This window comes from Neolamprologus multifasciatus, chromosome 2 (assembly GCF_963576455.1).
Source record: "Neolamprologus multifasciatus chromosome 2, fNeoMul1.2, whole genome shotgun sequence".
In the NCBI taxonomy this organism is placed as follows: Eukaryota; Metazoa; Chordata; class Actinopteri; order Cichliformes; family Cichlidae; genus Neolamprologus; species Neolamprologus multifasciatus.
Genome location: NC_140440.1, coordinates 4,721,050 through 4,733,309, shown reverse-complemented (window position 1 = coordinate 4,733,309; position 12,260 = coordinate 4,721,050). Strand labels below are relative to the sequence as shown.

The window sequence follows — 12,260 nt, the reverse complement described above, 5'->3', positions numbered from 1 at the left end:
GAGTAATCGCACACGTGCGCGCACACACATCGTTAAAGTCATCCGAAATGCAGATGCGAAGGTACAGGTGGAGAATAAAGCCGCATCAGTCTGTGACACGATGCAAACCCGGAGGTCACATGATCAATCAGTTGTTCACTGCGGAGATCTGATTGGTTCTGATGAAGACAAATCAACTCCGACCGGACCAATCGCTGCCAGAACAAACTGCAAATAGGAAATTGACTTCCTGTCAGAAAGGTGAGATATCTGAACGAAACAATTCACAAACTCACACACACACACACAAACAGAGACACACATACTGCGTCAAACGTGTACATGCACACACACACACACACACACACACACACAGCCGCATTTCCTTGTGCATTTCTTTGGTGAGACATGACTTCCTTACCTGAGGAATGTCACCACATAAACACACACACATATATATATATATATCAAATGCAACAACAAAACTCACTGCTATGGTTTTGTTCAGTGTCAACTGTACAAAGAGGGATCTAACAGCATCTACAACTACATATCCCATGATCCCTATTACTGTCAGCAAAACTCATTAGACCACTGTATCAATCCACCACTGAAAATAGTTCCAAACAAAGTCATTCTTCCCGTGTGTGTAGTCATCAGTCCACAGCCCACTGAAACCACCAGTTTGAAACACAACTCACTCACCACATTTTCAACTGGGTACTCTTGCCCAAAATGAAATTCAAAATGAAAAGTTGCCTTCGAGGGAGCGAAGAGGAGCTCCAGCGTGATCTGCAGATGCTGAAAATAGCATCAGCTCTGGAAGAACCACAGCACTGCTCGAGGGGACAACCATGAACAGGAAACCTTACATCAGCTATGGTTTGGATTTTTGTTGGTAGGGCTGCGGAACTTTTCCAGTGCAACATAAATGATATATATTTACAGCCACTGTGATGCTACATTATAGCTGTTTCTATGTCTCTTTTTCCAAATAACTTAACAATCAAACACACCTCCAGTGCTTCTTCCTAACACAGATATAACTGTGTCCTTCAAGGCAAACACCGACAGCTGTCAGTGCAAACCAAAGTTTACAGAACACAGAACAATCTCTGACTACAGAGAGAAAGAGCTGAAGCACATCTGGCAGGACAGCTGTGGTGGAATGCCCGGCTCTCCCTGCTCTCTCTGGAGACAGCGGTGGTGTGAAAGAGGCGGATGTCAGTGTGGTTCCACCACACGCGGCAGCTAACGACCTTAACGAGCCTCGGCTACGAAGGAACCAAATAAAAAAGTGGATGGAGGCACGCAGAAGGAAGAAGGGAGGTAGGAGGAGAAGCTTGGGAAGGGGACGAATATAGGAAAAGAAATGAAATATGAGGAGGAAAATAAATAAAGAACAAGATGAAAGGTAAGGAGAGAAGGAAAGGACAGAGGAGGCAAATAAAGGAAAAGAGAGGGAAGGTTGTCGAGTTTTGACTTTGCCGTCCTCTGGGGGAGAAAACACTGTTCTGCTGCAGGGGAGGTGACCACAACATCAGGGACAAACGCCTTGTGTGTGTTTGTGTGCACGTGTGTGTGTGTGCGCGCATGTATGCAACTGTGTGTGCAAGGCCCTGGGCTCTGTCCTTGCCTCCCACCCTGACCTCTGACCTTTGACCTCCAGTCCTTAGTGATGCTGCAGCCTGCCAGCAGCATGACGGATGTTCCTGCAGCTAACCAGTGCTGACATTAGAGAGACTGTGTGCGTGTCTGTGTGTGTGTGTGTGTGTGCACAGACAGGCGTGTTGAATATACATATACAGACTACAGCAGTCGATATCACAGTTTATCTCACAAACAGACGAAAACAGACGAAATTACTTTTTAAAAATCACTCTCCTGAGACGAGATCAGTTTCACCAAAATGTTTTCACGTGACAGTGCCCACTAGTGGCAATAGTTATGATGGGGGGAAAAAAGAAAGTCAGGAAACTACAGAGTCATGAAGTCGGTCAGCAGACAGGAGGCTGGAGTTCACTGATATTTACCTTTTTTCAACTCCCATAGCATCCTAAACAAAGGTTGTTTGGATTTTTGTGTCTAATTTTTATAGCAGTGGCAGATCTTATTTTTCTCCTCTTGTAGTAGGTGCCATACGTCCTGCGACCTCTACAGACGAGCACAAATGTTTTGGCAGCGGTAAAACTATAGTAATCAGTAATTTGCCCGGAAAATAACATCTGTTATTGACTGTGACTGTTATTCACTATATTATAGAAATGTAAAAAAAAAAGAAGAATCCAAAGTGCATGAAAAAAAACAACAACTTTGTGCCAGGAGTGTACAATACAGGAACGAGGGGAGGCAAGCCACTCGTCGTTCATACAGGTGACAACCAAGAACAGCTCTTACATAAAACGTAGACAGCGACCTTAAACAACAGCGAGGCTTCATGAGAGGAGACAGTATTCTGATGTGGGATGAGACTGCAGCGATGAACAGATGAGTCAGATCAGCTGATGTGCATAAGTGGTGAAGATAAGAAAAGATGCACAGACACGCAGGTGCCATATGTTCAGATGCTTGTCGCTGCAAATGAACTCCAACAGAGGTCCTGGTTGTGTATTTATGAGTGTGAGTGTGTGTTGGGGGGGGGGGGGGGGGGGGCAATTTCAGGGTCAGCAGCCAAATCTCTAACAGATGGTCTGATCCAGGGTGAGACCAGCGCCTCCTGCTGGCAGATGAGCTGCGAGAAGAGAAACAAACTCTGGACTCAAACACTGGAGAGGCCCCCCTTTTGATTCCCTCTCCTTCCAAGTCTTTGCCCTCTTCTAGTCTACTCTTTCTTCCATTTTCTCCTCCCTTTCCAAATAATCAAATTTACAGCACGTTTTCCAGGTTCTGCTGCTTTTGTACTTCACTCCTCTTTTTCTTTTCCTCCCTCTTCTCTTCCTGGTTTGTTACGTCCCACTCTTTTGACACCTATCTTTCTCCTTTCCCATCACATCCATCTTTATTCCTTCCACCTCTCTCTCATATATAATCACTCTCCATCTCTTCCTCATTTTCCCTTATTCCTGTTCCTCATCATGATAATTACCCAGCTTTTTTTCTTTCTGTATGGCTCAATGACTCGTCTTCCATCTCTTTTTCCTCTTGCTGCTTCTTTCCTTCATTCTTCCACTTCTATCTCATTTCACCTCTTTGATTCTCCTCTTCCTGTCTCCTTGCTTTCCTGCTCTGCCTTCTCTTGCTTTTCATCCATTTCGTGCTGCTCCTCCATCATCATTATCCCAGTCTTTTCAAGCCTTTTCTTCATTTCAATATGTCTTCTTATCTTTCTCACCTTCCCCCCCTCCTCCTCACACCCTCTTCCTTTCAAACATCTCATTCTCAGGCTTCTCGTCCTGCTTCTCATTTTCTCCTGCCTTTGCCCTTCCCCTTTGTCTTCCACCACTGGGACCTGCTGTCCTACCTGAAGCTCTCTGCTGGATCTGGGGATTTTCTGCAGCCGAGGCCATGAAAGAGGCGGCCTTCAGCTGGAAGCTCACCGAGCACGCTCGGAATCAACAAACGCTGCTCGGTTGTTGAGGTGTTGAAAATGTTAACATGCTGTGGCTGCAGTCTCACTGCTTGAGTCCTCGTGTTGGTCAGACTCATATGCTGGGTGTCCAAACACCTTTGCAGGCCTAAGCACTGCAGCAGCTGCTGAGTGTTATCATCGATTTTTGTTCTTTTTTATGTTCTAAAGTTTTCTCCTTGTTTGCTAAACTTTGGTTTATGGAAGGATCTGAGCATGCTCAGAGCATGCAGGATCTATTGGAGGTAGCACCCACTATTTTTATGCCTGCACGGCAGACTGAGGCACCACCATCGTTCTAGAGTCTTTTCCTATTGCAGCCTATCTACTTTCTCTGAATAAGAACAGTCATTGATCGAAACAATCAATGCAGCACCAACAGGTGAAATTTAATAGAAGTGTAATCACTGGTAAAGCTTTAACTGTATCAACAACAGCTCCTAATGTTAGCTTTAGAAAAGAGAAAAAAACGATGCAAATTGACAGCCGCTTACAGTCCATCCTCTGGGTCTGTGGGTGACCCAGGAAATAAAATGTAACTTTAATTCATCAAAGCAAAACATACAACTCAACTGTGTGTTTGACATCCACCACACATAGCCTGAAACAGAACCAGAAAATAAAAGACAAAAAGCAGAGACGATGTTGCACTACAAACCACTGGACGGCTGTTTCATCACTTCACAGATCCTGTCAGACGTGCATGTGCAAACAAAGCCAGGCTACCTCCAAGCTGGTCAGAGTGGTTATTGCTCTACTTTATGCACGCATAAAATGTATAAAGAAAATGAAATAGTACATGTAGCCCGCACAAAGCATCATGAAAAAAATAGCTATAATCATTATACTGGACAAATTTAACCGATAATGTTTTTGTTTTGTTTTCCTTAAAAAAGGCTGAGAAATATGGAAGAAACTCATGTTCTGGGGTCTGGATCTCCTTGGCAGAGATCACAGCGCTGCTCTGGTCTGTCCCGGTTACTGTCTACCTGCTCTCCCACCCTATTCCGCATTAATGAAAGACATGTGGTAGAGACATAATACTATTGTCTGTCAAATCTGCTTATGGAAAGGGGGAAGTGGCAGGGATCTGCCTGTTGTTGTGTGGGTGGATGGGCAGATCATCTGCCTCGGATGATGGCTTAATCCAATCACGGCGAGCGGATCACAGGAAGCGGATTCACCGTAAACTGCCGGCCAACCGGCCTCACAGAACGAACCTGAATCAGTCAGCGTGTCTGTCTATCAGAGCTCCCTGCTGCGGCTAATTCAACAGGACGCCTCATCAGCGGTGCTCATTGTGCTTATTTATGGACGACTGTGATGATGACGGACCGATTCAAAAGCATTTCACACTTTAGCAAATGTCCATTAAAGGACAATCACAGCATTGCAGCTTCCATTTAGTACACTTCCCTTCGCTTTAATGTTATTTCTGACAGTCCCCACATGCCAAGAGTGTGATTAAGGATATTTTTAAATCTATTTAGCTAAATCTCACAGGCTCATTCGGCCAAATCCAAACAGCAGAGAAAACAACTGGATCGTTCTACTTCAGTCAGCAGAGCAACGAAAAACTGAGTCTGATTTCTCCATGTTTTTGTTCTGTCAGCCTAGCTTGCAATTAAACCTGCACTAAAAGGTCTGTTTTAATCTCCAGATCCTTCATCGCTCACTCTTTATTATCACTGATTGTTTCAGCTCTATGGAAATCAGAATCATCGTAGCAAATCTGCCACGTGCGATCAACTTATTGTAGCATTTTACAGCCTTTGGATACACGCAGTACATTCGGCTGGTTGGGTCTGAAATACAGATATTTTTGTGGAAATGATGTAACATGACGCATCACCTTTGACCTCCCAGCCTCTATTAGCTTGGTTAACAGTGGACCTCACAGTGCAAATCCACAACTGATAAATCATTAAAAGAAAAGATAGAGAAAAGACGCTGAATGTACACAGGGAAAAATAGACAGGCGTCAAGGCCGTCTGAGCAGCTCTGAACTGAAAGCAGAAATCAATACAACACAGAAACATTTCTGAATCCAATATCCTACTGCCTCACTGAGCAGGAGGAGGAGGACGAGAAAAATGGAGTGCAAGAAAAATGAAGGAGGAGGAGGATTCTATCAAACAGCAGCTGATGAAAATGAATATGCGACGGTGGTAAAGCTTCCTCTTGATATTTATCTGTTGTGTAATATTCCCATCGCACTTGATTCTGGGGAGCTCGAGGCTATCTCGCCTCAAACTGGACATGGTGTGAAGTTTACCTGGACAGGCTCTGCAGGTCTGCATCTTTCTCACAGGCAATTTTAGAGTTGATGTAGGGACTTTATTGGCCTGTTATTAATTTATCGGAATATTTTGCTACTTTAGTTTATTACTTTTTCACTGGTAAACCGATAAGCAAATGTGAAAAGTTCCAATTTGTGACATGGCAAAGCATCCTTCTTTTTTTTAAAAAAAATCTCTATAAAGAATATTCAAGATTCCAAATTAGTAAATTAACCGAGAGCCAAAAAAGAGAGGTTATGATTATGATTGATAAAAGTGATGAGCATCTGTTTTATGAAACGAAAGCAGTTCCATGCTCATCCCTCTGTGGATACACAGGAAGGGAGAAAAAGGACAATATTGTCATTTAAAAATGACATTAGGCTTCCCAGTGTCAGGAGTCTATTCTTTTCCCGTCCTATTCATTTTCCTTCCATGTTTCTTCTCGTGCAGCAGGCCGTAAGCTGCTTGTAGCACAAATCACATTTTAATTAGCTCGATCCCGACTAACGACCTCCTCCTCCAGGATTACCTGCCAGCGTCCGTCTAATCCTTCCGTCCGCTGTCTCTTCTCCCCTCATTCAAACCTTTTTCCTCCTCCTCCTCTCTGACCTCCTCCCTCCGTCTCAGTTTAATTCTTCATCCTTTTCCTCGTCTGTATCAAACAGAGGGGTTTTTTTCTCATCCCGTCAAAGATGCAACGTTTACATTCTGCACAAATCAGACGTTTTTACTGTTTTCACACTCCACATATTTCATCTCTCCATTGTGCGTTTTCATATCGCACGCAGTTTTCCTTCCATTTGCTTGGCTGCTGGTTTTGTCACATTCTAATAAAGCAGCTGTGCATTTTTTCCCCATTTCAATTTTGCCTACTTTTCCATCCATATATTTCAGCATAATGTATCAAGCTGAAATTGTCGGCTGCTATGAGTTTCCTGCTCTCATCTGTTTTATTCTTATTCATGTTCTGTGGTCGCTTTCTGTTCGGGAACTCTTTACGAGTTTTGTTAGGCAGCAACTTTTCTAGATTTGATGAGAAGTGATGCAGAGAATCTTTCAGCAGCTGCTGTAGAGTAACAGAGCGAGAAAGGAAGCGGGCATCATTTTGTATCTGTAAAATATTATATTTCAAAGATATGTAAGAATATATATGTTTAGTACTCTGTAAGACGTACAAGGTTTGATAAAGTCATGTGGGTAGCAAGTTATGGTCAAACAAAGTAAAGCTGGAGACAACAGTGTGTCTGACAGTGTTACTGATGAATGAATGTTCCCAATACAATAAACAAAATATTTGTTGATGTTGACACCGAGGGGAGGTCGGCGCTTTGCGTCCGGCTCCTCGTCCTCCTGCTGTGTTGTAGGTAGGATGGGAGAAAACCTTATTAACTTTGGAAGGATCCTTATGTTAATACCTTCCAAATAAGTAGATTAGCAGGGGGGTCAGCATAGATTAGCCTTCAGTTTTTGTTCAGTCCTGATGTCTCTCCTTCTTGAAACCCCATGATCTGAGCAAAATCCTGCAAAATAAAGGCTCGGGGCCAAATGGGGCCCAGACGTCACCGGGCTGTTGACTTCCTGGATGGTGAAGGGGGCAGACCTGACAGAAAAGCCCTCTCTTATGTTTGTCACAGATCTTGTCCAATTACCTTCATCGCTTTTCTTTGCGGTGACCTCCCCCTGCTCTTTGTCTGCTCTCATCTCCTTCCCTCCCTCACAATAAAACAGGAACATCAAAGCTTGTGTTGCTGTGACAACAGGCCCACATGAACCCCATCCAGACCTCCTTTCCCGCTGCCCTCTGTTCACACTGGCTTCCCTAATTGGCTGGATCAGCCAGTGGACTCTGATCCCCTTTCGGCAGCAGCACAGAGCGGTGACTTGGCAGATGAATATGAATTAAGGCCCTTGTACGTCCCCTCTTTCATGGCTGCTCTGCTTCATCTCGGGGTCGAGCCGCCATGATGTGAGGTGGGATGGGAGGCGCAATTTCATGATGATGAACCCAACTGTGGGGCAGACAGAGGTTCGGGTCACGTTGTGGGGTCAAATGGCTCCTTGTGACATCAGAGAAACGAGCAGAACAGAAAGAATCGCTTGATTTGGATCTTGCACAGAATGTTCTGAGCAGACGGATGCTGCATTCATTTTGTAAACCAGGGAAGTGTAAGTGGTTAGTCACCTATGTATCATTTCTTAAAAAAAATTTACTTTGCTGTGCTGAATAACAGATGCGTCATGGCCCTTCAAAGTCACCTTTTGAACAATTCATTTTAGTTTTAACCCTTTGCAAGCAGGAAAGCTCCTTATTTTTGCAAGTTCTCAGTCATCCAGGCCACGGTAGTCTTAAGTGCTTAAGTTGAAGGCATCAGGGTTGGGGTGACCATTCTTCAAAGCCCCTCACATGAGAGGTGAAACATTTTCATGAACATAAGACGTCCAGCTGCCTTCAACGTAACATTCAAGAAAGCTTCTTGAAAAAAAGCAACAAAAAGGAGGCTCACTTTTGGTCTTGTATTTTCTAGGTCGTGTATGGTTGTGTACATATACATGTATACATGTACACGCAGTCTGTTTGATATTTAATGTTTGCTGCAAGCAGAGTTTCCTTTGAAGAGCCAATTAGGTTCTAGAGAAGTGAAATAATGATGTTCTCAGCTTAACATCTGAGAACATGTACTGCTACATTTCTAAGAACTATCACTAACAGCCTTTCACAGAGACATCCCATTGTTATCCGATTGATGATGGTTTTGCTGGCTGAAATGATGACTATCAACATGCAGCAGATTTTATCTGTAGCTAGCAAGTGCAATATAAGTACTCCTGACTCTTTAGTGTTTCCTGCACACTCATTTTAAAACAAGGCTGAAGCCAACAACAGCTTTTGACATCTACCACGTCCAGTAGGACAGAAGATATGGGTCTGTTGTTGTTCAGTGTTGCTGTTCCTTGGTTAATTTCTTATGTTTCATCTTGTTTGTGAGATAACCTGCAGCAATGAACCTTTTCATGTGTTGTAACATATTTTCGGGGCTCATCTCAAACCTGCAAATTTGGAAAATGGCCTCTTGTGTCTACATTGGATCTCTTTGTGGCAGTAGGCCTTTGCTAGTCCTTGGTGTTTCTTTAGAACAGGGGTCCCGAACTCCAGACCTTGAGGGCGGGTGACGTGCACGTTTTAGATCTCACCAAGGGTCAACACACCTGAATCAAATTATTAGTTCATTACCAGGCCTTTTGAGAACTTCAAGACATGTTGACGAGGTAATTTAGTCATTTAAATCAGCTGTGTTGGATCAAGGACACATCTAAAACCTGCAGGACACCGGCCCTCGAGGCCTGGAGTTCGAGACCCCTGCTTTAGAACATTGCCTGCTGTGCCTTATATTCTAGTTGAATTAAATGTATAGCTCCTATGTGATAAATAACACTGGTGAAACATACATAAGTCCTCAGTCACAGTAGTGTAAAAATAGGACAGCGACCTCCGTATGACAAAGAAAACACAGTAGTTGTGCTGAATTGTTTTTTCCTGTCTGGGGCCGACTGCTAGTAGTTACAGCAACCCACTGGTCACCCAGAGGTTGAGCAATGATCCATGCAGGGACGGAGGCGTGCTGTCCCCTTTGTTTCCATTTCATCAGACTTTCTATGTGAAAACGATTCAGCTCTGAAAATTGCTTTACAGCCTCATGGACTGCAATCCAGAACTACAAGTTCTGTGAATCTTTGGTCATGTTAGGGATGATCTTTTCATCCATGAGTGTGGCTGCTCCTCTCTATCGGCCCATCACAGCAGGTGCACCACCAGCTGTGTGTGCAACATTTCCTATGAGACATCCTCATAGCAAGGCTTTCTAACTCGAACTGAGACAGCAATCGCAGTGAATAACACTAATTCAGTTTCACAGCAGAAAAACTCAGAGATGCGCACATTTACGCATCTTTATTAACACATGGATGGTTTGTGATATGACAGTATAATGTGTTGTGTTCTTCTACATGGTGTAAATGTCAGCTATTACACATAGGTTTCAGATGTATATGGAGGAACAGTTTACAGTAAAGCAACTCTCTTCGTAAATCCTGCGCTCCACCTGAGCCTCAGTTCTCAGGACCCAACGTACTTCCAGCAGGATTCATCTTTATGTCATAAACATATTGATTCTTCTTCAGCCTTCTCTCATCTATCTAAACTACCACGATTTTGTCAAACATGTGCAACACCTGCACACTACGCTATAAATGAGAAATTTTCTTCATTTAGATCTGGTCCAATATGTGTTTGAGAGAATCGTATCTGATGTGTGGATCCTGTGCAGTCGGCCGGTGGCAGCACTGCCCCTGGCACCACACATCTGATGTAGACGCAAACAGATTTGCAAGTTTGAAGGCAGTTTGAAGTCAAGTTTGAAGGCAGCAGGTCTCCATCTTTGAAGCGAACATATCAAAAACAAAGACATCATTTTTTCATTGCCTAACATATAGCAATGCATGAGATACCGTCATGCTAAGTGTTAAGGCTGAATCTGAAACAGCATGACAGTAAAAAAAAGAAAAAAGACATCTACTGCACACTGTGCATCACTGTTTGTGATGCAGTACTTATTGTTTTGAAAATCTCCAGTGAAGAAGAGAAGCATATAATATAGTAATAATTTACTGTACGGCTTCACAATTACTGCCACACAGCAGTAGCACTTTCACAGCGGTGAGGATAACAAAGGTTTGTGTTTATTTTGAAGAATATAACTGATATGTAAATCTGCCAGCAGGGAAGATTCCTCTCCAGCTGTCCTATATCTGACTGGGGAGAAAACAAATGTGTAGGTTTAAACTTTAGCTTTAGGTCAGGAAAACTGTGAGAAATTGGCAGATTAATCAGCAGATGTGTATTAAATACTCGGTTGATAAATGTAAAAGAGCAAAGAATTATATGGACTAGACTGTGTGAGTTTAAATGTTTCTCCAAACCACAGGGCTTAAATGTTTTACATGATGCTGTCTGGCACTGTTTACATCAAGATTAATATCCGGGCTCAGGTTTCTGGACTATCCAGAGAAGCTTCCTACAAGAGAAGACTAATCGGTTAACAAGACATGTCCACCCTACAGAGTTTTTAATGTTACAAAGGTGGCTCTCTTTTAAATTTACTCTGGTAACTTATGCCAAGCAGCTCTCACATAATCGGATCTTTAGCAGGTTATGTTCAGAGTTTGGTTTAAAATTTGGCTAGAAGCAATACACCTCACCTTGGAGAACATATGTTGCAGGTTGCAATCAGGGTTGGGGGGGATGCTCGAGTTTGCCCAGCTATCAGGGTACACTTTGGACAGGTTGAGTCCATCACAGGCCTAGAGTGGCTGAGAAAGTAATAAATTGGGACACCACTGGCTGCAGATGATAAGAACCTTAATATAGACTCATGTGCATGTTACTGCACACTTACATAGACCTTTGAGTTATATGCTGTCCTGCTTCTAACTGTTTTAGCTGGGAGTGCGTGGTCAAGGCAAAAGGGCACACATTAATCACAGTCCACAATCGCAATCACAATTCTCCCAAAAGATTTAGCTCAACTCAAGAGCGCATGATTAATCGTGTATTTTTTGCTTGATGCAAATCCTGTCACTGTAACCTGAAGCTCTAAGCATACCCATCTAAACTCTTCAGATCCTGTTTTTCACTCTAATTGTATTTGGAAATTCTGTCCAGAAGATTTGATTCATTCATTTGATTCAAAAGACAACAATTTCTCATTTTAAAAGGGTTAGTGATGGGCATTATCCTCACCATGAAGCAGTCAGTTACAATCCCTTTTCTTAGTTGATGTGAAGTGGGGAATTTTTAATGCACAGTGCTACACCTGTAACTGACATGGCAGAGCATGCACCCCATGGCCTGAAAGCTGAACTTCTTCCTGCAGCCTCTTGTGTTTGAGTCCTCCGCAGGGCATTTGCTCCATATCGTTCTCCCCCTCCTTCTCCAGCTTCCTGTCTACTTTTCTCTATCACTGTCAAAGTGCTCTACAAATGAAATTATTAGTCTTTCTTCCTTCTAATTCATTTTCATTTCATTCATTCTCTGAATCACTGCCCACATCACATCTTGCAGGGATTCAGATTCAGTTTTGTGTTCACTTACAGGAAAACAACAGAGCCATCAGAGCTCTGCAGGTTGGACTAAGAAACATCTTCATTTGGAAGAGCCACAGACTCAAGGACCTGTCCTTGTTGTGTGACTGGACTTTGAAAAATAACTTTTGTCTTGCATCCACAAATATTTGTTTGAATGAGCACGATAAGAGAAAATCAAATAGATAGTATAAATGTGTGTTACTACTGACTGGGTATAACTACATATGAATCAAACCACAACTTTTGGTGATGGACGCAAACCCAAAAAGCCCACAAACAAGACTCCAAGCTGT

General features: G+C 43.0%; 1 protein-coding gene across 6 annotated transcripts in view; it reads right to left on the bottom strand.

Moving 5' to 3' along the window:
* The window catches only part of LOC146523865 (protocadherin-1-like), a 219,002-nt gene that overhangs the window by 77,521 nt on the left and 129,221 nt on the right, over positions 1-12,260 (bottom strand). For 4 of the 6 annotated variants that reach the window (XR_014876173.1, XR_014876174.1, XR_014876176.1 and 1 more), the window contains exon 5: positions 1-12,260. This exon is cut by the window's left edge. The exons of the other annotated variants lie outside the window; for them this stretch is intronic. The gene's annotated coding sequence lies outside the window, so the exon portion shown is untranslated. 6 annotated transcript variants of the gene reach the window in all.